At 46.4% G+C, this 24,832-nt stretch overlaps 1 protein-coding gene across 5 annotated transcripts in view; it reads left to right on the forward strand.

Moving 5' to 3' along the window:
- The window catches only part of ZBTB7C (zinc finger and BTB domain containing 7C), a 362,970-nt gene that overhangs the window by 323,980 nt on the left and 14,158 nt on the right, over positions 1 to 24,832 (forward strand). The gene's annotated exons all lie outside the window — the stretch shown is intronic.

Raw genomic sequence — 24,832 nt, forward strand, 5'->3', positions numbered from 1 at the left:
AAGGGCTAGGAGAGAGGGAAGGATAGGAACATGGAGGACAGGCTTCTAATTCGGGAAGCCTTCCCAGAGGAGGGGGTACCTGGCCAAATCTTCAAGGATGAGCAAGAGTTAGCCAGTAAAAGTGGGGAGAGGTGTTCTAGTTTGCTAATGCTGCCATGATGCAAAACACCAGGAATGGACTGGCTTTTATAAAAGGGGTTTATTTGGTTACACAGTTAACAGTCTTAAGGCCATAAAGTGTCCAAGGTAACACATCAACAATCGGGTACCTTCACTGGAGGATGGCCAATGGTGTCCAGAAAACCTCTGTTAGCTGGGAAGGCACGTGGCTGGCATCTGCTCCAAGTTCTGGTTTCAAAATGGCTTTCTCCCAGGACGTTCCTCTCTAGGCTGCAGTTCCTCAAAAATGTCACTCTTAGTTGCACTTGGGGTATTCGTCCTCGTTTAGCTTCTCTGGAGCAAGAGTCTGCTTTCAATGGCCGTCTTCAAACTGTTTCTCATCTGCAGCTCCTGTGCTTTCTTCAAAGTGTCTCTCTTGGTTGTAGCTCCTCTTCAAAATGTCACTCACAGCTGCACTGAGTTCCCTCTGCCTGTCATTTATATGGCTCCACTGATCAAGGCTCACCCTGAATGGTGGGGCCACGCCTCCATGGAACTATCTCATCAGAGTTATCACCTACAGTTGGGTGGGGCGCATTTCCATGCAAATCTAATCAACACCGATAAGGTCTGCCCACACAAGATTACATCAAAGATAATGGCATTTGGGGGGACACAATACATTCAAACTGGCACAAGAGGTGAGGAGCTTGGGGGAGGGGGAACCACGTTTCAGCATGGGGGACAGAATGAGCAAGGCCAGGGCTGTGGGCTTTGGGAGTGCTAGTAACACTCCCAGTTGGAAGGTCAAGGCAGAGCAGCAGGAAGCAGGAGAGTGAGGAAGGCAGGGCGTAGAGAGGAGCTGGGCATTCTGGATGCCCTGGGAACCTGGAGGGAGAGCTGATTTGCTTTCCAACATGGCGGCAGCAGGAATGGAGAGGAGGGGACAGGTGGGAAAGATGATGCAGAGACAGTGGCAGCAGGTCTTGGCCACTGGGTTCCTGGATGCTGGGAGCAAGGGAACAAGCACGTGGGAGAGGGCTAAGGTTTGAACCTGGATGGCTGCTTTGGAAACAAAGAGGAGGTTGGAAGAAGACAAGAGTGGACCCTCCAATCCTTGCTCAGTCCACTCCCTACTTCTCCTTTCTTTAAGGATCTGTAGCATATTTGTTTGTTCCTTCCCTGTTCCTTCTCCCCTCTGCTTCCTCTGCTGGCACTAACTCCCCAGAAGAGCTAAAAATTCATCTCATTTGACCCAAATCAGAGGGTGGATAAGCTGGAGCTTTATTACACACTGGTTAAAATGGGTCTCTTGGGAGAGGATGGGCTACATTATAATTGTATCTTTGGCCACCTCCACCCACCCGGTCAAAAAAAAAATACATGGTGGAGCTGCCTCCGTTTAGACAGCATTTTGCAAAGTGACTCTCCTCCTCTCCCTTCACCGTTTTTTGATTAGTTTTGAAAAATAAGCCTGCTGGCCTGGGAAAGAGGGGAGGAGTGAGAAAGTGGAGTAGGGGTCGTGTCCTCCCATCTGCCGGCTGCCTTAAGGAAAGCCACCTGGGTGGTTTGGGAGCCGTGTCTCCAGGGACGGGGCGGGCTCCCAGAGAGGCTGGGGCGGGGGCTGTTTGAAAAGCAGCAGCAGCAGCTCCCTTTGCCGTATTTTTCTTTGTTATTCTTAAGCTCCTATATTATTCTTTAGGGTTTATTGTACCATCTATTAAGAACTGAGCTTCAGAAAGGCTGAACAGGGGGACTGTCACTCTGGCTTTGAAAGAAATATTTTTGGAAAGGGTGTGGAGCAAGCAAATAAATCATGAGTAGCATTTAGTGTAGTGAATGAGAAGTAACAGCCCTTTCCGGTTCTCTCCTCCCTCCCTCCCTTTATGAGACCCTCTAGAAACTGGGTTGTAACTCTAACACACGGTGCGACGTTTGGGCATGCTCACCCGCGGATACTCCAGTGTAAAGGGGAGTTGTAGTTCTTAGGTATTGTGTGTGTGAGTTTGCATTCTGATGAAGGACTAACTAAGCAGGAGGCGTTGTGCACTTGTGTGTGCCCCAGCCTTTCAGTTACCCATTAGCTCTATACAAGTCGTGAACCAGCAACTCACTATGGCTCTTGCCCTCTCTTCCAAGTGCTACCCTAGGTGTGACGGGAGGTAAAGCTGAAATATAAGTCTCAGGTGCTTCTGTCACATTGGGGAGACAAGATGACACCCACAAAGAGCTATGCAGGACAGTATATGGGCAAGGGCCCAGGGGTGGGGTCCTGGCATGCATAGTTACCTGTGGCTGGGTGACATAGCACCCCCAAATTTTACCCAGCTCGAAACACCAATAAACATTCATTATACTCCCAATTTTTATATTCAAGTATTTAGGAGCAGCTTAGCTGGAGAGTTCTGGTTGGGGTTTCTCAAAACAGCCAAGATGTTGACTGGGGACACAGTCATCTGAAGGCTTGATTGGGCGGAAGGACCTGCCCCCAAGACAGCCCACTCACACAGCCACCAAGTTGGGCTGGTAGCTGGTGGGGGGCCTCGGTCTCTCCCATCTAGACCTCTCCATGGGCTGCATAAGTGACTTCACGACACGGTGACCGGCTTCTCCCATGGCAGGAGTCCCGAGAGAAAGCAGAGCAGAAGTGGCAATGTTTTTATACCTAGCTTTGGAAGTCACAGCCATCGCCTCCCCATGTTCTGATGGTCACACAGGGCATGATCCCAGGGGTGAGGATCGTCGGGGACCACCCTGCAGGCTGACGGCCCCGAGTGAAAAGTCACCTTGGGCTGGAGGAGAAGGTGCCAGGGAAGAACTGAGACTTACGCAGGGCCTTGAAGAACCCAGACAAAAAAGGTGCGAGCAAGGCTGACGTGGGCACACCAGGTGTTCAGTGCAAGATCACCAGAAAGCAAGAGTCCCAGTCAGAAAGCACTGAAATAATAACAGACTATGCAGAAAATAGAGTTCCCATATCACACCCTGTTATTAACACTTTGCATTAGTGTGGCACCATGTTACAATTGATGAAAGAATATCATTATAATTGCACTAACTATAGTCCATGGTTAAAATTAGAGTTCACTGTGTTGTGCAGTCCTACATTGTTGTTGTTTTAATTTTTATTCTACTAATGTTAATTATAACCTAAAATTTCCCCTTTTACCCACATTCAAATGTATATTTCAGTGGCGTTAATTACATTCACAATGTTGTGTTACCATCTCCACCATCCATCACCACTTTCCCATCATCCTAAACAGAAACTCTACACCAATTAAGCATTAACTTCTCTTTTTCTACTCCAACCCTGGACCCTGATAGTCTGTATTTTAGTTTCTGACTGAATTTGCTTTTTCTTAGTATTTCAGATCAATGTGATCATAAAATTTTTGTCCTTTTTTGTCTAGCTTATTTCACTTAACATGATGTCGTCAAGGTTTATCCATGTTGTTGCATGTATCAGAACTTCATTCCTTTTTATGGTTGAATAACATTCTATTGTATGTATATACCACATTTTGTTTATCCATTCATTGGTGATGGGCACTTTGATCACTTTCATCTTTTGGCAGTTGTGAATAAGGCTATGAACATTGGTGTGCAAATATCTGTTTGGGTCCCTGCTTTCAATTCTTTGGGGTGGGATTGCCTGCACCATTTTACATTCCCACCAACAATGAACGAGTGTTCTTATTTCTCTACATCATCTCCAACACTTGTTATTTTTCATTTTTTAATAGTAGCTATTCTAGGGGGTGTGAAATAGTATCTCATTGTAGTTTTGATTTGCAATTCCCTAATAACTAATTACATTGATACCTTTTCATGTGTATTTTGGCCATTTGTACATCTTCTTTGAAAAAATGTCTGTTCATGTCTTTGCCCAGTTTAAAAATTGGGTTGTTTGTCTTTTTGTTGTTGAGTTGGAGTATTTCTTTGTATGTTCTAGATATTAAACCCTTATCACATATATGGTTACCAAATATTTTCTTCCATTCTGTAGGTTGTTGTTTTTATGTTTTTGTTTGTTTGTTTGTTTTCATTTTTATGTTGAAATCATTTGATGCACCAAAGTTTTAAAATTGAATAAGTCCCATTTATCTTTTTTGTTGTTGTTGTTCATCATGCTTTGGGTGTAAGTCTAAGAAACCATTCCCTAACACAAGGACCTGAAGATGGTTCCCTATGTTTTCTTCTAGAAGTTTGATAGTTCTGGCTTTTATATTTAGGACTTTGATCCATTTTGGTTAATTTTTGTATATGGTGTGAGGCAGGGTCCCTTCATATTTTGCATTTGGATATCCAATTTTCCCAGCACCATTTGTTGAAGATACTATTCTTTCCTGATTGAGTGGACTTTGCACCCTTGCTAAACATCAATTGGCCATAGATGTAAGGATTTATTTTTGAACTTTCAATTGATTCCATTGGTCTATGTATCTATCCTTGTGCCAGTACCATGCTGTTTTAATTACTGTAGCTTTATAATAAGTTTTAAAGTCAGTTACCATGAGTCCTCCAACTTCATTCTTCTTTTTTCAAGACATTTTTGGATACTCAGGGTCCCTTACCCTTCCATATAAATTGTTGATTGGCTTTTCTATCTCTGCTAAGAAGTTGTTGAAATTTTGATGGGAATTATGTTGTATCTGTAAATTGCTTTGGGTAGAATCCTAACAAGATTTGGTCTGCCAATCCATGAACACAGAATGTTCTTCCATTTATGTAGGTGTTTTTTTATTACTTCTAGCAATGTTTTGTATCTGTGTATGTCCTTTAAATCCTTGGTTAAACTTATTTCTAGATGTTTGATTCTTTTCATTGCTATTGTAAATGGAATTTTTTCTTGATTTCCTCTTCAGATGGTTCATTCCTAGTGTATAGAACAATTCCTGGGTTTTGTGTGTTAATCTTGTATGCTGCTACATGCTGAATTCGTTTATTAGCTCTAGGAACTTTCTTGTGGATTTTCAGGATTTTCTGTATACAGGGTCATGCCATCTGCAAATAGGGAAAGTTTCACTTCTTCCTTTCCAACTTGAATGCCTTTTCTTTCTTTTTCCTGCTTAATTGCTCTGGCTAGAACTTCCAGTAAGTGTTGAATAACATTAGTCGTAGTGTGCATCCTAGCCTTGTTCCCTGATCTTGGAAGAAGAGCTTTCAGTCTTTCACCACTGAGAATGATGTTAGCTATGGATTTTCCATGTATGCCCTTTATCACGATGAGGAAGTTTCCTTCCATTCCTAGTTTGCTAAGTGGGTTATCAAGAAGGGTGATGGATTTTGTCAAATGCCCTTTCTCAGTCACTTGAGATGGTTGTGTGGTTTTGTATTGTTTGTTTGTTTGTTTGTTTGTTTGTTTTCATTCATTGTATTACTGTGGTGTATTTATCTTAACTGATTTTCTTATGTTGAACCATCCTTGCATGCCTGGGATAAATACCACTTGAATGTGGTGTATAGTTCTTTTAATGTGTTGTTAGATTTGGTTTGCTAGTATTTTGTTGAGGATTTTTGCATCTGTATTCATAAGGGATATTCGTCCATATTTTTTTTTCTTGAGGTATCTTTATCTGGCTTCGGCATTAGGGTGATGTTGGCTTCATAGTATGAGTTACGGAATGTTCCTTCCTCTTCAGTTTTTTTGGAAAGGTTTGGGCAGGGTTGGTGCTAATTCTTCTTGGAATGCTTGCTAAAATTCACTGGTGAAGCCATCTGGTCCTGGGCTCTGCATCTGTTGAGATCTTTTATTTCTTCTTGAGTCAGTGTAGATACTTTGTGTCTATCTAGGAATTTGTCCATTTCATCTAGGTTATCTAATTTGTCAGTGTAAATTGTTCAAAGTATCCACTTAGAATCATATTTTATTTTTGTGGAATTGATAGTAATGTTTCCCCTTTCATTTCTGATTTTAGTTATTTGTGTCCTCTACCTTATTTCTTTGTCAGTTTTTCTGATGGTTTGTTGGTTTTATTGATCATTTCAAAGGACCAACTTTTTGTTTCATTGATTTTCTCTATTGGTTTTTTTTTTTTTTTTTTTTATTCTCTGTTTCATGTATCCCTGTTCTAACCCTTGTTATTTCCTTCCTTCTGCTTGCTTTGGGTTTACTTTGCTCTTCTTTTTCTAGATCCTCCAATTGTAGGATTAGGCTCTAATTTGATATCCTTTTTATTTTTTAATGTGAAATTTAGAGATCTTTTTTCTTTTTTAATGTAAAATTTAGAACTATAAATTTCCCTCTCAGCACTGCCATTGCTGCATCCCATACATTTTGGTACACTGTGTTTTCGTTTTCATTCACCTTAAGATATTTTCTAATCTCCCTTATGATTTCTTCTTTGGCCCTTTGGTTGCTTAAGAGTACATTGCTTAATTTCACATTTTGTGAATTTTCAAGTTCTCCCTCTGAACTGATTTCTAGTATTATTCCATTTTGGTCAGAGAAGACACATTGTATGATTCCAATATTTTTAATTTATTGAGACTTGTTTTGTGACCCAACACAAGGTCTATACTGGGAAATGATCATGTGCACTAGAGAAGAATGTGTATTCTGCTACTGCTGGATGAAGTGTTCTACGTGTATACGTTAGCTGGTTTAGAGTATGTTGACGTCTTCTATTTCCTTATTGATCTTCTGTCTAGATATTCTATCCATTATTGAAAGTGGTGTACTTAAAATTCCTACTATTAAATGTAGAGCTATCTATTTCTCCCTTTAAATCTGTTAATATTTGCTTCATATATTTTAAGGATCTGATGTCAGGTATATATGTTTATAATTGATATGTCTTCTTATTGAATTGACTCCTCTATCAATATATATGACCTTCTTTGTCCCTCCTAACTGTTTTTAACTTAAAGTCTTTTTTATATTATATTAGTATAGGTACCTATCTTTTCATTACTGTTTCCACCATTTCACTTTCAACCTACCTGTGTCTTTGAATATAAGGTGAGTCTCTCATCAACAGCATTTAGTTGGGTCATGGTTATTTATCCATTCTGCCAGTCTCTGCTTTTTGACTGGAGAATTTAATACATTTACATTTAAGGTAACTACTGATAGTGCAGAACTTTATTCTTCCACTTTTCTACATAGTCTTTGTAAGTCTTATACCTTTTTTATCCCTCAATTCTTCTGTTAATGCCTACTTTCATATTTATCTGATTTTTTAAAATATTGCACAATTTTGAATCCCTTCTCATTTCTTTTAGTATATATTTTCTTTGTGGTTACCATGGGACTAAAATTTGACATCCTAAGTCTAAAATAGTCATGTTTGATTTGATACCAACTTAACTTCAATTGCACATACATATACTGTTCTTACAGGCCTCTGTGCCTCCAACTTTTGGTGATACTTGTAACAATTTCTGTCTTTATACATTGTATGTCCAAAACCATAGATTTATCATTACTCTTTATGTATTTGCATTTTAGAAGCTATTAGAAGTAAAAGGTGTTGTTGCGTACCAAGAAATACAATACCATATTATGGGCATGTATAATTACCATATGAGTGCCTTTACCTGAAGTCTTTGTTTCTTTATGCCTCTTTAATATACTGTCTGGTGTTCTTTCCTTTTGGCATGAAGAACTCCCTTTAGCATTGCTTGTAGGATAGGTCCAGTGGTGACCTCAGCTTTTGTTTATCTGGGAATGTCTTAATCTCTTCCTTATTTTTGAAAGACAGTCTCACTGGATATAAAATTCTTGGTTGGCAGTTATTTGTTTCAGCACTTTAAGTATTTTGTCCCACTGCCTTCTTGCCTCCATGGTTTCTGATGAGAAATCAACATTTAATCTTATTTAATCTCAGAACTTTCTCCTTGTTCTAGCATTCAGCAGTTTGACTCCTAGGTGTCTGGGCTTGGTTCTCTTCAATTATATCCTACTTGGGATTCCTTGAGGTTCTTGAATGTTTATATTCTGACCTTTGCCAAATTGGGGAAGTTTTCTACCATTAGTTCTTTGAATATTTCTTCTGCCTGTTTTGCTCTTTCTCCTCCTTCTGGGACTCCCATGATAAGTATATTGGTGCACTTGATGGGTGTCCCTTAGTTCTCTTGTCTCTGTTCATATTTTTTCGTTCTTTTTTCTTTCTGCACCTCAGCCTGAATCATTTCATTGTCTGGTCTTTGAGTTCACTGGTTCTTTCTTCTGCCAGCTCCATTCTGTTGTTGAACCCCTCTAGGGAACTTTTCATTTCAGTTATTGTGATTTTCTATTTCAGTATTTCTGTTTGGTTCCACTTTAAAATTTCTTTCTCTTTATTGAAATTTTCTTATTGTTTATTCATTGTTTTCCTGATATCCATTTGTTCTTTTTCTGTGTTTTCCTTTATCTCCTTGAGCATACTAAAGATAATTTTTTTAGCTTTTTCCCAGTATGTCCAAAGTCTGATATTCTTCGTTAATGGTTTCTGGGTTTTTATTTTATTCCTTTGGATGGGCCATCATTTTCTGTTTCTTGTCTTGTAATATTTTGTTACACACTGTATGTTTTAATATTTTAAAATGTTAACTTTGGGATGTAGTCCCTGAACTATCTGTTCCTTAAGTTTATATCCAGATGTGATATGACAGATATTTCCTTGAATGCCAGGAGCTAACAAAAACAAATAACCTCAAAAAACACCTTTCATAATCTTTGCAAATTGGCCCTGCTTTGGCTGGTGCACTTCTTCAGAGTTTAGGCCTCCTGTCAAAATCAGCCCAAGGTGAATGTGAAGTGTTGATTTCTTTCCACCTTTTCTGAACCTGTGTCTTATCCTGGGCTTGTGTTGTCTTAGGAAATCCCGTTTACAGGAATTCCAATGTCCCCTCTGCTCCCTATAAAACAGACTTTCTCCCCCTCCCTGGTGCACTACTGTGAGACTTAAATCAGCTAATTGTTTGCCGCAAGCCCTTAGACTAAAGTGTTTCTACACTGCTGCAGTTGTCCACAAGCTGCTTCTGCCTCCAGGGCCAGTTCTTGAGGGCAAGCCAGAGAGGAGTTTCCAGGGCCAGTATTTCAGGCTCCACCCAGTATTTGCATAGGGGTTACTCTGCTCCCTCTGGACCAGGGCCAGGGACCTATAATGGCAGAGCAGGTCAGTCCCACAGGGCACTAGGAAGAGGGTCGGGAGGGGCCAGCAAGGGGGCTGGGAGCTTCAACTGCTATTTCTAAAGCTGTGTTTTCTTGATTCAGCCCTTGCCTCATTACTGCTACCCTTTAACTGTTTTCCAGAGCTTTGAGGAAGATGGCTTTGCCCATTTTTGGTAGTTATTCAAAGATTGGTTGGGGAACGGCACCTTGAGCATCATATACCACCATCTTGATCTAACAGAAGCCTTGGTGATTCTTAAATGCTTGTTTTTCTATAGGAGCTTTAGAATCAGTTTATCCAATTTCATTAGAATTTCTGGTTGATAATTTTATCAAGATCATTACATTTATGAATTATTTAGAGAGAATTGGCATCTTGTTCCCTATCCAAGAACAGCATATAGTTTTCCATTTATTTAAGTACTTTTTGAAAATTGCTTCAGTAGTATTTTAAAACTTTTCTTTTTATGGATTTGTACATTTCTTATTAGTTTATTCCTAGGTGTCTTATCCATTTTTGTTCCCAAGTAAATGAGATCCTCTAACATACTTTTTGAACTTGATTGCATAGGAAAGTATCCAGTCATCTCATTGGCAAGTGATTTTTTTTTTTTGCCACCTCTTCTTTAAACTTTTTAAATTCATGTTTCTTATTCAAAGATCTTGACACTTCAGAGGGGAACCTGACTTACTAGGTGCGAGGAAGTTACTGAGCCCATTCTAGCCCATCAGTGGGTCACCCCATCTGTGGCTTCTCTTGGGGCAGGGGGATTCTTGTGCCTTGAGAATATTTTCACTGCATTTATGATTGTTTGGGGACCAAAGGTCTCAAAGCAAATGGACGAGTGGTGGTGGTTGAGGGATAGTTTCTCTATATGATGCTGACAAGTGAGCCTCCCTCCCTGGGGGGCTGTGAATGCATCACTTCTTGGTGCTGGGCTCCTGGCTGGGGGGACAGATGTCAATGGAGGGAAGGAAGGCTCCTGTCTCCTGGGATTTGCACTGAGAAAATGGAGCATACGAGGGACGGCTACACTCCTGGGGGCGCTCAGAAGGGGGTGCTTGCTGTGCACCGTCATACAGTTTCTCCCTGACTGGTGGCATCCAGGGTGCTTCTCAGACAGCTTTGGTGTGGGTCCAGCCCCATCTTTGCCTGTCTATGACTCACAGGCTCCCATGTCCCTGATCGTAGGACCCAGCCCACACTGGACTCCTAATTGGTTCAAATTTTTCTCTAATATTTTTCTGTGGCTTCGTCTTATCTGCTCATTGAAGCTGAAAGTCCCACCAAAGCAGGTTTGGGGTTGTTTTCTGAATCCCACACAGCATCAAGCACATTTGTTGTTTTACTGATAGTCTGTGAGCAATCCCCTCATGACAAATGAGTTTCACATCTCACATCCCAAGAAAGAGCTCCTGGAGCCAAACAGCTGTCAGCTCCTGCCATGGGCAGTGGGGGAAATTATAGCAGAGAGGAGACTGGGCTGGAGTATAAATAGGAAATGGAAACGCTTGGACTTCTCTGTGCAATAGAAGTTCTGTATAATAATATATGTACCTGTGCAATTAGGCCTGAAAATTGCAAGCTTCTGATTGGTTCTGCTGCAGCTAAACGCCAGGCAGTTCTCGTGGTAGATGGAGTTTGCTTGGAAGAAAGTGCAAGTTATGAGGGAAATCTGAGGTTTCACTTCCTTTGGAAAGCACAGGCAGGGCCTGGGATCCTTGAGGCCATCCGGCTGGGCCACTGACCTGAGCCTTGTCTCCAAATTGAGGTGAACAACAGCAGGAAAGTAGAAGTGTTTTTAGAGGGCAACAGTGTAACCAGGACATTTTACACCTGGGACATGGCCTTGAATTGTGGTTCTGCCCTCTTCCTTCCTGCAGCTCCCATCCCCACTGGAACACTCCCGGTCCCACAAGGAGTTCTGGGTCAGGGAGAAGGGCAGGGGAGTGGCTGTGAATAACAGGGAGCAGCCTCCTGGGTCAGAGGATGCCATCTCCTGGCTGGATTCCAGCTGTCCTTCCTCGCCCCTTCCAGGATTGCTTTTGCTGACACTTCCTGAAATGTAGCGCCTCGCGGATTCCTCTCCAGCCCAGACCCTGCCCTGACTTCCTTCCCATGGCCTGATAAATAGAGTCCAAATGCCTCAGCCCAGTCTGGGAGGTCTCCGGTGCCCTGCGTCACTATCCCACCCATCCCAGGAGCCCCACCACGGGGGCCTGCTGCCAGCCCCACTCTCCCCTCTACTTGCCTGTCTGTGAACTCACCAAACTATCTGTGAATCCAGCACCCCCAGGAACCTGTTATTCCTGTTTGGACATGTCATGCTCCAGCAAGCCTCTGTGCCTTCCTTAGGCACATTTGCCTGGAGTGTCCTCCTTCCCCTGCCCCACACTCCCGGCTGTCTGGGGGTCTCATGGCTCAGCTCGAGCATCACTTCCTTGTGGAAGCCCCTCGCTGACCCTGGCAGAGTCTCTGACATTGGACCCTGCCTCTGATCTCAGTGCACCCTACCCACGCCTCCAGGCTAGCATTAGTGTGGTCTTTACTTTTCTTTACGTGTCTCTATCTCCGGCTCCTTTATGAGTTCTCAAGGCCAGGAATTCCATCTCTTTCATCCCTGTTTTTCCAGCCATTAGCAAATCGGTAACTGCTACAGTAGCTGAGAAGCAACATTACAGACTGTTTAAGAAACCTACTCCCAGCTCTGCCTCAAGATGCTGTATTTGAAAAATGGAGTAATGATGATAACAGTAGCTCATGAGGTGTTTTTTTTTAAATTCAGTTTTATTGAAATATATTCACATACCACACAATCATCCATAGTACACAATCAACTGTTCACAGTACGATCATATAGTTATGCCTTCATCACCACAATCTATTTCTGAACATTTTCCTTACATCAGAAAGAATCAGAATAAGAATAAAAAATAAAAGTAAAAAAAGAACACCCCCATCCCACCTTATTTGTCATTTAGTTTTTGTCCCCACTTTTCTACCCATCCATCCACACACTAGACAAAGAGAGTGTGATCCACAAGGCCTTCACAATCACACTGTCACCCCTTGTAATCTACATTATTATACAATCGTCTTCAGGAGTCCAGACTACTGGGTTGGAGTTTGGTAGTTTCAGGTATTTACTTCTAGCTATTCCAATACATTAAAACCTAAGAGGTGTTATCTATATAGTGCATAAGAATGTCCACCAGAGTGACCTCTCGACTCCATTTGAAATCTCTCAGCCACTGAAACTATTTCGTCTCATTTTGCATCCCCCTTTTGGTCAAGAAGATATTCTCAATCCCATGTTGCCAGGTCCAGATTCATCCCCGGGAGTCATATCCTGCATTGCCAGGAAGATTTACACCCCTGGGAGTCGGGTCCCACGTATGGGGGAGGGCTGTGAGTTCATCTGCTGAGGTGGCTCAGAGAGAGAGAGAGAGGGCCACATCTGAGCAACAAAGAGGTACTCAGGGGGATACTCTTAGGCACAATTATATGCAAGTTTAGCCTCTCCTTTGTAGTATCGAGCCCCACAAGGGCAAGTCCCATGATAGAGGGCTCGGCACATCAAACTGCCAGTCCTAATGTTTGTGAGAACATCAACACCAGTTCAGGTGAGGAAGTCCAACACTTCTGCACCTTCCCCCAGCTCCTCAGTGGGTGGGGGGTGGGGAGGCTGTAAATATATTTTTTATTCTCTGCCCAAATTACTTTGGGATGTGTCACTATTTCACTCTAACCTACACCAACCCACCATATTTCACTTCCTATTCAAAGCTCCATTGCATGAGGTTTTTGAGAGGATTAACTGAGAATCCATTTAAAATATTTAGGATAGTGACTGGCCTCGTTACATCTTAGTTAACTGGTTTTACTCAGTCAATATCAGTTGAAGGAGTCTTGGAATTAATCCCCTTCCCCTGTATGTGGTGTCTCTGTCAAGCACTCAACACAGAAAATGCTATAATATGATGACCTGTGTGTGTCCCTTTCTGCCTCCTGTCCCCACCCACCCCCTACACACAGGACCCTTGGGGGTTGTCTGTACTGAATTTGTGCACATTCTGGAGAAGTAGCTCCCCACCCCTGCCTTGGCCACTCTTCCAGCTCCATTACCAGCCTTGGCCACTGTTTGAGTTTCAGGAAGTTGAACCCCAAGTCTGCCCCCTGGCCCCTCCTCTGGGGCAGGTAAGGGCACATGTCAAGCACCAAGCACTTTTCACCAACTGGTCGAGTCTCCCTCGCTCTTACGCAGGGTGGTCACATAATTATCCCACCTTGACTTTGAGAACCCTTGTCCTCTGGAAGCCCCGAGTATGTTCCCGCTTATTTTCCTGTGTAACCCAGCAGCGTCTCTGGGACACATGGGGAGAACAGGAGCAAGGAGTCAGTGTCACTGGAAATTCAGTCAGACACTGCAGCACCAAGACATCAGAAGTTGACCTGCTCCTGAGCTTGGAATCCAAGGGTCCATCCTGGAACCAAACTATTTAAGTAGTTTAGCTGGAGGATGCCACAGAACCGTCTGTGGGCAGCAGAGCACCTTCCCAGCCTCCTAGTCTTAGATAAAAGGAGAAGCTGAAGCTCAGAAAATGAACTTGGCTGGTCCAAAGCCACACTGTGGCTGAGTGGCAGAGCAGAGCTGGGATTTTAATTCTACTTCCTTTCCAAAAGGCTGTTTAACCCTCTCTGTGCTGTCGGCTCACCTGGCATTTCTTAGCCCTTATTCCTCCTTGTCCCCCACCCATGAACTCACCTTTGTCTGTTCCAGCTGTGGTCCCCACCCCGGCACCTCCTTCTCTTTCCGCCCAGTGTAAACCCCCTGGCTCAGCATGGGCTCTGGCTTCCCCAGCCCCGTCCGCAGCACTGGGAGCCCTCGGCACGTGGGAAAGGGGGTGCGCAGGCGGAGAGCACTCAGAGCCTGTGCTGTGGCACCTTCTAGAAAGTGTCCTCAGGAAGGGTCGGAAATACGGTGCCACTTAACCCAGGTGTCCACCAGTGAAATCAAAACAATACCTCTCCTCTAAAGGAGGCAGCCCCTTTGGGCAGAAACGCTAAAAAATGAGAAGAATTGGCACTCCCCGTAGGCTGACGTGTGTCCCTCCACTCCATCCCCTCCCCGGTGAGTCTGTGACACTCTGATGCAAGGTGCAGGGAAAACCGCAGACCGGGGCATGGACACCTCTGAGGAGACAGCCAGAGGCAGCTGGCGCTCCAAGACTCAGTGCGCACGGCCCAGTGCGGTTTATGGGAGACGAGTGATTTATTTTATCTAAATATTCAGTGGTCTAATAAGGTTTAATAAGCATCCCAAGGAGTATTTATTTGTTTATTCATTTATTTATTTATTTTGGCTGGGGAAATTGCCCATAATAAACACAAGTAGTAAATCCTTTATTTTGAACATAAAGAGGTGTGCAACTTTTCTCAATAGAAAACGTCTCCCTCTGACACATACACCCCTATTAAATAAAGGGTGAATGACTCGTTAAAGAACGGCAGCTTGAAGGGTGGCACTTCCCTGCCCCTGGAGTCCTAAGGGTGAGTGTGGCCTCGCTGGGAGGTGGGAGTTCTCTGCCACACTGTTCTGTGACCTTCGGAAGTCACTTAGCCTCACCTCACTTTAGTTTCCTCATCAATGAGATGAGTACAATAGAGGCCTGCCAGCTACTAAGGGGGTGAAAGTGCTTTGAAAACTAAAGGCTTTGGGCCAGCCCGTGGCTAAGAGGACGGGGCCGTGGCCCGGCACACCCATCTTTGGCAGGAGCTGCTGGGAAGGGCTCCCTCCGTGGAGAGGAGGCGGCTGTCACCCACTCCCCACTCCCCCTCCGTCACCAAAACCCAGGACCGGGCTGCCCCTCGCGCTTCCCCACCCCACCCGCAGGCTGCCCTCGGTGCATGTTTCATCCCTTCCAAGAGCTGTGGGAGGAGCCTGTGGGGTACAGCGGGACACAGTGGACAGGGCGGGGGCGACCCACCCATCTCAGGGCTGGGGCCTCCATCCTCACCTAGCCCTGTGATCTGGCACAAGTCGGTTCACCAACACGCGCTTAGGTTTCTCATCAGCAAAATGGGCAAAATAATCCCTTCTCTGTGCTTGCCATGCAGGGATCCTAGGAAGACTTACAGGGGAAAGCAGGTGTGGATGAACTTTTCTGAATACAGAGGTCAGCAAGCACATGGCATTGTTCACCCAGGGGCTTCAACAGAGAATAATGAAGCAGGGAGAAAACTCAGGCCCCAGATGTAGGAACACTGGGAAAATCTGTCTGGCTGAGAGTAGAACCCAGAAGGGCTTCTGGCCCTGCCTGGGGCACCGGGGAGGGGGATGGAGCATTGTGGGAAGCAGGAAAAGTGGTGCACAATTGGTGTGAGGCTGGGAGACTTTAGAGGGGAGAGCCTGCGTCTCCACTTGAAGGGAACATCTGGGATGACTGTGGCCTTTGGCAGAGGAGGGAAGCTCAGAGCACATTTCACAAAAACTAACGGTCTGTAAGCCCTGGACCCAAGGGGCTGCCTGGAGCTTGGCTGAACTGGGGACTGTGGGCCCCAGGCGTGTCCCAGTGGGGTGGCAGAGCGGGTGGGGCCAGTTTCACCCAGTGGTGGGTGCTCTGGCTGGGTGCTCACAGGAGGCGGGTCACAGGCTGGAAGCTGAAGTGGCCCTGCCCAGCCTCTGCCTACATGAGTGGCCCCAGCCTTGGGCAGCCAAGGCCCCAGGGCATTCCAGGGCCAAGGGGTGTGGCCACCCTGCTTGGGGAACTGCCAGAGCTGGGTGGGGTGCACCCAGCAGAGATCTGGGGCTGACGAGCTGCTTGGGCCTGTCCCCAGCTCTCCGTCTTACTTATTTCCTCTTGTGGATTTCAGTGCCTACTAGACCATGGGAAGTAGCAACCTTCTGAAGGGCAACCCAGGTAGCTACTGCCCAGCCTCATTTCCAGGTCTGGAAAGAAAATGCAACAATTTTCTTTCAATTCAACAAAGTCTTGGGGACTTTGAAGTCCAAAGCCAAGGCAGGCGAAGAGCTAGAGACAAGACCAGTGAGGCCAGCTCCCTGCGACAGTGGTAGTGGGCCATCTGGGGTGAGCCTGCCCTGGGGGGTTGGCAGATGGAAGCATTATCCTGAGCCCCAGAATTGCTGAACTGAGCAAGAATTTGGGGAGATGCTGGACTTGTGTACCATAGAAATATGATTGTCCCGAAAATCATATCACCAGGGCAGCCATGGAGGACAGGAGAGAGATGAGACCAAGTCCCTGCCCTGCTATTTTCTGGCTGTGTGTCTTGGGCTGATCACTTAGCCTCTCTGATTCTCAGTTTTCTCATCTCTCAAATAGGGATAAGACCTGCTGTAAGGATGTAATGAGTTAATGTAGGTGCCTTATGAATGGCAGGGCTCTGTACAGACATCCCTGAGGCAGAGGGCTGGGGCCATCCCACCAGCCTTTTGGGACTTCAAGAGTCTCATTGTTTATTGGAGCTGATCTTACTCATTCAACAAAGGTTTTTGCGTGCCTACCATGTTCCGGCTTTATGGCATCCTCAGCATGAGACAGACATGTGAGAAACAGACCATAATCTCCTGGGGAAATCAGACTACGGATAACCCAGGTGTGCCTGCTGCTTTGTGGGACTCATTCCCTTCCCACACCACTCTGCAAGGTGTCTGCAGTCACTTCCCTGTTTCCCACATAAGCCACTGGGGGGCCATGGGCACATATAATTCACCTACACTTACACTTGACGTTCCTAGTAAAACCACAGAGCCTAGAACGTGGACGCCCTCCCAGCCGGGCAGCCGGCCCCTCAATGGGGCACTGTAGTCTGGCCGAGGGCAAGGCTGGGGAGTCGACACCCTAGTGCTAACTCTAGCTCGGGCACAGGCTCTTCTCCGAGCCTCATTTTCCTCATCTGTAAACTGGACACATACTTTTTGCCAGCCTTGCCTGCCTCCCTGGGTTAGGAGCACATGGGACAGGAGGTAGGAAAGGATCTTGGAAGGTTACGATGCCCACAAATGCCAGAGGAGGCCGTAGGAGCGTGTAAGGACTGTTCTCAGAAGTGTTTTGGGGGGAGGTGCTTAAATCGTGTGAGTCTCTGTAAAACTGCGGAAGGCAAATTGTTTCCAGAATGGCCTTCCTCCCTCTGCCAAGGCCCCCTCAGAGGTCTGTGTTCCTCTGGACTCGAGAACATTTGTTGAGCACCTACTAAGTACCAGCACCGTGGCTCATCTTGCTTCCCCTTCCCGGGAGCCCCTCCTGCTCCTTGGCCCACGGAGCCTTCTGTGGCCTTCACAGCTCAGACCAGACCTCGCCTCCAGGAAGCCCTCCCTGACCCCTCAGCCCCCTCGAGCCTGGTGCCTCTCTGTCCAGGCCCCTCATTGCACTCAGCGAGGACCCCCTCTCGCCTTAGCTGCCTGGCGTGTGTGTGTCTCAGCCACCCGGGGTCAGTTCTCAGGCCTGGCACTACAGGACTGTGGCTCACATTCTGGAGTAGGAGCCCACCTCCTGAGTTGGACTTTTTAGGATACAGGGTGGCAGATGGGGAACAAATAGGAGGTTTGGACCAAATGCAGCAGGCTCAAGTCCTGGACCACTTACTGGCTGTGTGGCACTGGGCACATCACTTAACCTCTCTATGCCTGGTTCCTCCTCTCTAAATTGGAGGTGACAATATAAGTATCTGCCTTTCAGAGCTGTGATGATGACTGATATCACAGGCCCTCGATAAGTGGTAGCCAGTGTTGTTTATCATCGTAGGTACTCGTTTGCTTGGCCTGGTTGTTAGAAAAAGACACAAATAAAAACAGACATTCAAGCCACCGTCGGGACTTGAATTGGAGGACCTCCAGAGCCACCAGGCATTTCTGAGTATCTGAGGCCTTGGTCGCTCCTTCATATCTCCCCTCCACTACTTCTGTTCCTCTCATGGAAGCACCCCCTCCGCTCTTTAGCCAGTAAATTAAGAGTGTGACCTGTTCTCTAGGTAGGGAGAAAGGGGCACATGGTCAAGTGTGAGTAGAGGTTCTCATTTTACAGCTAAATAGACAGAGGCCCAGAGATGGGAAGTGCTGCCTTTGTTGGGCAGGGCTTCCTGGCCAGAGCTGTGGCTGAGAACCTTCCATGAGGGTGCAGAGGCTCAGGACAGGCTGAGGTAGGCTGCACGTGCCCAGGAATGACAGCAACCTGGGAAGGTCTTCAGCTCCCTGAGTTCCCCCTTTTACCTCCCTCCTCCACGTCTGAGCTCATCGTCCCCTCTCTCCCTCTTTAAGTGACAGCATTTTATCTGGCAGATAATATAGGACTGTGGCCAGGCTGAAACAATTAATACGTGTATTTTTTTCTAGCCCCTTCCTACCAGAGGTTCGTATTCTACATCAAGCCTCTACCAGCTGTTGAGTTTGTTTTAAATTTGTGTGTGTTTAATTTTTTCCCCTGAGCATGTTATTCTTGAAGACAGAACTGCTAGCTTGGGTGGTGGGAGGGGAGGAGGGAGGGCCTGGGCAGGAGGAGGGGAGGGGCCGTGGCATCCCCCCTTGGGACACTGCTGCCCGCTGGCCCACCAGGGCATGGGGATCTTAGGGTCCCCAGGGAAGCTCCCAGAGGGGCGATGGGGCATTGGGGACACTGATTCCCACAGAGACAATGAAACAGCGAGTGGCGGCCCCTGCCTCCTGAGCCACTCACGCCCCATAGTCCTCCTGCCTGGAAAACGCCCCCCGAGCTGCCAGCTGGTGACATCGGCTCCTAAGGAACGGAACAAAGGCCACAGAACAAGGCATGGCGAGACGTTGCTGCTGAGCAGACCATCCTTCAAGCCCTGGTTCTCCTAAGCCTGTTGCCACCTGTACAGGGCCAGGTCACTCCCACACTTCTAGCTCCTCACGGCCAGGATGCGAGTTACCGGATTTCTGCCAGCCAACTGGTGAAATGGTTAGTACCACCTCCCCTTTTGAAGAGGAGGAAACAGAAGCCCAGGGAAGCGGAGGGACCTCATAAAGTCCTGCAGCTGCTGTTTCCCGATTCAGAATCCCAAGCAGATGTTGACAGGACACTGGGATGTTTAGGGGATGGACAACCGCTCTCCTTTCCTCCGTGGGCTTGGAACTGTGGCTGCTGCACAGTGAGACCCTGCTCCCGGCACACGTGCCAGCGGGTTCCATCTCCTCTATTTCAGAAGGCAGGAAAAAGTTTAAGAAATGTGTAGGAGTTTTCTCTGAACAGCAGTTTAAAGTAGTTGTGTCTTTAAAGGCATAAGCCCTTAGCAAGCAAGAAAACTTGGCTCTCCATAAAGAACTAATTTCCTGGGGTTTTTACTGACTTAGGCTTTTTTCTCTAAGAGTCCAAGGATCATTTCATTTACAAACAATATTTGCAGAAGAGGAGGCCCCTCCGAGGGTCCGGACCCTGCTACCCATCTGGTGGCTTTGTGGGAATTAGAAAAAGGTGTCATTTCCTCAACACATTCACTTTGATGTCCCAAAAAGTTGTCATAATATATTGATTTTGTTAAATGGGCATTTAACTGCCACTTGCCAGAAAATTGTATGATAAATATAGGAAACCAATAATGTCCATGTAATGAGTTGTGCCGTATAATCTATTGCTGCATAACAAATGATTCTATACTTTAGCAGTTTTAAACAAACACAATAAGCACTTAACTATCTCACAGTTTCTGTGGGTCAGGAATTGGGGAGCAGTGTAACTGAACAGTTCTGGGTCTCCTGTAAGGGTGCAATCAAGATGTCCATGGCGGCCTGGTCATCTGGGGCTGGAGGATCCCCCCCGAAATGGCTCACTCACCACGTGGGCCCCTTCACGGGGCTGCCTGAGTGTCCTCACACCTGACAGCTGGCTTCCCCAGAGAGAGGGAGCCAAGAGAGCGAGGCCGAAGCAGCAATGCCTCTTGAGACCTAGCCTTGGAAGTCACAGTACCATTTCTGCAAAATCCTATTCGTTCCACAGGTCAGCCCTATACAGGTAGGAGGCGACCACACAAGGGTGTGGATACCAGGAGGCCAGAATCTTTAGGGGCCATCTGAGAGCCTGTGACCACAGCCCCCAATAGGTGATGCCATTGTACAGTGAGCGACCTGCACAACAGCGTCTGTAGCACTGCTGAGGGCAGCCCCTGTCATGAACCTTCACCAACTATAAGCTGAGACTGCACTAAGCAGTGTAATTATATTACCTGCCTTCAAGCTGCGACATCGAGATACATGTAAAATTAGTTACAGCACAAGGCAGAGTAAAATAAATGACAGGAATCATCAAGTGTTCAGAAGAACCAAAGGCTAGAGAGTTCCTGGCATCTGAATTGAGGGATGGAGAAAGGGTCGTCTGAGTGGGGCGTGCATCAAGGATGTAGACCCCTAGAAATGGAGGATGCTGGAGATGCAAGATGGGATGTTTTCCAGCCTGGAGCTCAGCTGGAGGAAAGGCATGGAGGCTGAGAAGCAGGACTTGGGTTTGGGGATTGGAGAGTGGATGGGTTAGGTTGCTGCTAGGGCATATTTGGGGCACAAGGGGGAGTGTTGTGGTCACTTGCCCCATCCAGATGGGGCTGTCCACTCACAGCTGTGCCTCTCAGGTGGGGTGGGAAAGGCAGATTGACCCCCAGCTCCTTGGTGCCTCCTCTATTTCTTCCTCTCCTTTGCCTCTCCTTTTTCCTGGCAGGGCTTTGCCAAAACTACCTCCAAGGTGGCTGCTTCCACAGAGCAGGGGCAGGGCCCTGGGGAGCAAGCCAGTATATTCCCTGGGTCTAGGAGGAGCAGCCTGGGGCTGGGGGTATCTTCTCCATGCTCCAGCTTCCAGCTTTCCGTTCCTGGGGGACAGCAGTCTGTCCTGCTTGCCCCTGCCTGCTCCCACCATTCACCCTCCCTGGAAGGCAGGGCCACCCTCCCCTTCCACCCTCTTCCACCAAAGCCGCCCTGACCACTCTGAACACCCACGGTCTGGACCACTCACTGGGCGTTAGTAGAGACAACTGGCCATGGTTGGTTATCTTTGCAGGGCAGAGGCAGGAGCAGTCATTGGTTGTGGTTAAGAACATGAACTGGGGAGCCACACTGCAAGGCTGGAATCTCTGTGCCATTACTTAACTATCTGCACAGTTTTCTCATCTGTAAAATGGGGATGGTGACAATAATAGGAGTTGAATCAGGGTTATTGTGAAGACTGAGTAGGCCTGAGGGTAGGTTGTGGTCCTGATTCCATTGTTGAGGGCTAGAGTGTAGCCCATGGAGAGAAGGTGCTGGCCAAGGCTGGCTTAGCCCCATTCTCCCCATCTGCCCCATGGAACCTGAGTGTCTGCGGCAGGGTACAGGGGACCGAGGAAATGTGGACCTATGTCCTTGTGTCCTCTTGCTTCCTGCACAGCCGGTCCTGCTGCACCTGGTGCCAAGCAGCCAAACCTAACTGTAGCTCAGACTTGAGGTCTGCCCTCTGACCTGGGCCTCAGAGGGGTTGCCTGCAGTCCCCCTGCCCACCTGCCCGCAAAGCAGAGAGCTGCCTGGCATTCAGCCTTGCAGGCTGCCTGAGTTTCCAAACCCTCCACATTTGCTCTGGCTCCTACCATTACTGCAGGGAGCAGGAGGTGGGATACAGGCAAGGGAGGGGGCCACGAGGAGGTTCTCTGCTTCTCTGGACTATAGGAGGCAGCCCCAGAGCTCTCCTGCAGCACAGCCAGTTGAGGCCTGCGGACATCCTGACTGGTCAGAAGGGGAGAGTCCATCAGCTTGGTCTACACAAGACCTTGGGGGGACCTGGATAGACATAGTCCATCTGAGCCCCCAGAGAAATGCAGGACTGGTGTGGTTTGGCAATAGTCAGAACGCTCACTGAGGCCAGGAGCACCATGGTAGGACTGCCGCTTTGCATGTGCTGTTCCCACAGCCTAGAACACTGTTCCCCACATATTCCTATGGCTGGATCCTTCTCATCATTGAGGTCTCAGCTCAAATGACAGTTCCTCAAGGAGGTCTTCTCTGACCACCCTGGATAAAGGTGTCTGCCTCCTCCCTCCCTCCCACCCCAGGGATGATAGATGATTAGATGATAGGATGGATGGATGGATGGATGGACGGACGGACATAGAGAAAGATAAAGTAGATGGTAGGTGGGTAGATTGGTAGAGAGACAGAGAATGACAGAGACATTGGGGTTGTTTACCATTTGCTTTCTTGTATTACACTTTTTATTTTGAGATCATTATCAATTCACATGCTGTTATGAGAAATAATACGTAGACACTTGACATACCCTTTACTGTTTCCTCCATAACAGTTGCAAAGCTATAGTTCGATATCACAACCAGGAGGTTGACATTAATACAGTCAAGTTATAAAACATTTTCATCATCACAAGGACCCCTCTGGTTGCCTTTTACAGCCACCCTGACTTCCCTTTTGTCTCCACCTCCTCCTTAGCCCCAGCCAACCACTAATCTGTTCTTTCTATCATTTTGTCATCTCAGGAATGTTATACAAATGGAATCACTCTGTATGTAACCTGTCGAGGTAGGCTTTGTTCATTCAGGTTCATCCAGGTTGTTGCGTGTATCAGCAGTTCTTTCCTTTTTATTGCTGCGTAGCGTTCCATGGTATGGCTGTACCCAGTTTGTTTAACCAATCGGCATCTGAAGGACATGTGAGTTGTTTCCAGTTTGGGGCTGATGTGAATCAAGCTGCTATGGACATTCATGTGCAGCTTTCTGTGTAAACATAAGCCTTTATCTCTCGGGGATAAATGCTCAAGAGTGCAATTTCTGGGTCATAGAGGAGTTGTGTATTCAGTTTTTATTTTTTTATTTAACTAAAACTTCCTAAAAGCAGATAGAAGACACATGACATAACCTCATAGAGAAAAAGAAGGCAGCAGCAATGGCAAAACCAACATATTTTTATATTAATAAAAAGAAAAAGGAAAACATTTAAAGCATTTGCACTATAATTTTCGAGCTCTAAAAAATCAGCCTGATATGTGTATGTATTTGGAAAATGTGTTGTTAGGCTTTTGACAGATCTATTCAAGTCTTAGGGGAAAGTAATGGTATTGCTATAGAAAACTAAAGAAATGAAATAATAAAACAATCATTACATCCAGAAAAACCACATTTTTTTTAAGTGAGGCCGGCTATTAATTTCATATCAAATTTCATATCACTTATCATTACGCAGTGCAGTCGACCCTTGAGCCCACCAGCGGAAGCATGGCCTTCCTTCCCTGAGGAGTGCTCAGTGCCAGGCTGCAGCTGGAGTTTTAAAATGGGAAAACCCTTGACCAGGTTCCCATTCCCAGACCGTTCAAGGTCCTGTGTCAAATGAGGTCCTGTTAGCAGAGGACTGCTGAGTGTGTTTACTTTTTAAGGAACTGCCAAACTGTCTTCCTGAGTGGCTGCACCCAGTTTTACTCTTCCACCAGTGGTATATGAGAGAGCCAGTTTCTCTGCATCCTCACCAGCATTTGGTGATGTCACTGTTTTTTATCTTAGCCGTTCTGATAGGTGTGTAGTGATATCTCACTGTGGCTTTAATTTGCATTTCCTTAATGGCTAATGATGATGAACATCTTTTCAAATAAGACAGCTTATTGGACATCTTCATACCCTCCTCAGTGAACCTTGCTGTATTTTTTAATCACACTTACTAGGTCCTTTTAAGCTCCATTAGAGCAGGGATCTTTTTGGTTTTCTCTCTGCTGTATTCCCAAATCCCAGGACAGCACATGTCATGGAGAGAAACCCAATGAATATTTAGGGAATGAAAGCATGACCTCGGTGGTCTCTGGCCCTTTTAAAGATGAGAAGGTGGAAAGCAGCCAGGCCTCAGCTCTGGGAAAATGCCTGAGCACCTGTGCAGATGGGCTTGCTGGGGGGAGGCTGGCCTGCCTGGCCCGGGCTGCTCCATGATGGAGAAGGTGAGGGGCACCCAGCACCCTGCATGCCCCACCGCCCCCAGCTGCCTCCAGGCTGCAATCAGGTGGATGTCATGGGCCTGGCACACCTGCCCACACCACCACCCACCCCGCACACCTGCCTTCCCAGGGAGGAGACAACCAGGAGATAAATGTGCAAGGATCCCCAGAGCTCTTCCCACTGGGCTTGGGCCTTATGGGTTCCTCTTTTCTTTTCGTTTTCTCCCCACCCTGCACAGGGTGAGGGCCAGGCTTTTCTAGGATTCATCCAGGGGCCATGGTCGTTCCTTTTACTGCTGACGAGTGGATGAACCCATGTGCTCTGGCATAAAACACAGAGGCCAGTTTTTGTCCAGGTTGAAGATGCTAACTTGGGCTGTGAGTTCTTCCTCAGGAAAACAATTTTAGGTTAAAATGATGGCTGCTTCCTGAAGGGAGGGGACGCCCAATGGGCCTCTGCTGTGCATGGCTTTTCCCTGCCAGCTCTCACTGGCCACAGTGCGGGTATAATATTTATAATGATGAATGTCTCAGAACAAGCTTCTCCCCCTGGGGCAGAGTAACAGAACAGAGCCATGACAAACTCACAATGCACATGCATTTAATATTAGACATGAATTTTTATTTATATGTGAAACAGCTCACAAAATTACATATATAAGCTATTGGGATTGAAAAGAAAAAAGATCAAGAATTGACTGCAAGTGAAAG

Source organism: Choloepus didactylus, chromosome 16, assembly GCF_015220235.1.
Source record: "Choloepus didactylus isolate mChoDid1 chromosome 16, mChoDid1.pri, whole genome shotgun sequence".
Lineage (NCBI taxonomy): Eukaryota > Metazoa > Chordata > Mammalia > Pilosa > Megalonychidae > Choloepus > Choloepus didactylus.